Genomic DNA, 1,193 nt, shown 5'->3' with positions numbered 1-1,193 from the left:
CTAGTTTCTTAAGGTATAAAGTTAGGGTGTTGATCTGTAAATATCCCTCTGAGCACTGCTTTCACTGAATCTCATAAGTTTTGGTATGTTTTCATTTTCATCCATGTCAAAGTATTTTCTAATTTCCCTAGTAATTTCTTCTTTAATGTACTGGTTGTTAAAGAGTGTGTTGCTCAATTTCCATGCATTTGTGAATTTTTCAGTTTTCTTCTGTTACTGATTTCTAGTTTCATTCTCCAGTCGTTGAAGAAAATATTTTGTACGATTTTGATCTTTGAAAATTCATTGAGACTTTTTTATGGCCTAACATATGGTCTATGCTGGAGAATGTTCCACGTACACTTGAGGAGATGTATTTCTGCTGTTGTTGGATGGGATGTTCTGTACCTGTATGTTCGGTTTACTTGATTTAAAATGTTCTTCAAGTCCTCTATTTCCTTATTGATCTTCTGTCTAGATATTCAAGCCATTATTTAAAGTGAGATATTGAAGGCCAACTCCAACTGTTATCGTAGAATTATCTATTTCTCTCTTTAATTCTGTCAGTATTTGATTCTTATATTTTGGGTGTATATGTTTATAATTACTGTATCTTCTCAATAAATTGATCCTTTTATCAATATACAGCATTCTTCTGTCTCTTGTAACAACTTTTAACTTAAAATCTATTTTGTCTGATGCTAGTATAGCCAGCCCAGCTCTCTTGTAGCTACTATTTGCATAGAATATATTTTTCCAATCATTTCAACCTATTTGTGTCTTTGCTTCTAAAGTTTCTTGTAAGCAGCATATAGCTGGATCACAGATTTTTGTACATTCTGCTAATCTCCAACTTTTAATAAATTGACCTTATCCGTTTACATTTAAAATGATTACTGATAATAAAGGACTTACTTCTACCATTGTGCTATTTGTTTTCTTTATATCTTAAACTTTTTTCTTTATTTCCTTGAATACACCCTACTTTCGATTGATTTTTCTAGCGTACAGTTTTGATCCCTTCTTCATTTCCTTTTCTACACAGTTTTTTAGCTATTATCTTAGTGGTTACCCTGGGGATTACAGTTGACATCCTAAATGGATAAAAATCAAGTTTCAATTTATTCCAGCCTCCCAAACCCAAAATGACCTCCAGCCTCTGTCTTTACAACTGAAAGCAGCAAATTTCAGGCTGTTTTAGAACAGTCGCTTTC

The sequence above is a fragment of the Lipotes vexillifer genome, unplaced genomic scaffold, assembly GCF_000442215.2.
Source record: "Lipotes vexillifer unplaced genomic scaffold, Lipotes_vexillifer_v1.1 scaffold1145, whole genome shotgun sequence".
NCBI classification, from domain to species: domain Eukaryota; kingdom Metazoa; phylum Chordata; class Mammalia; order Artiodactyla; family Lipotidae; genus Lipotes; species Lipotes vexillifer.
Note: the sequence above shows the minus strand (reverse complement) of the source record.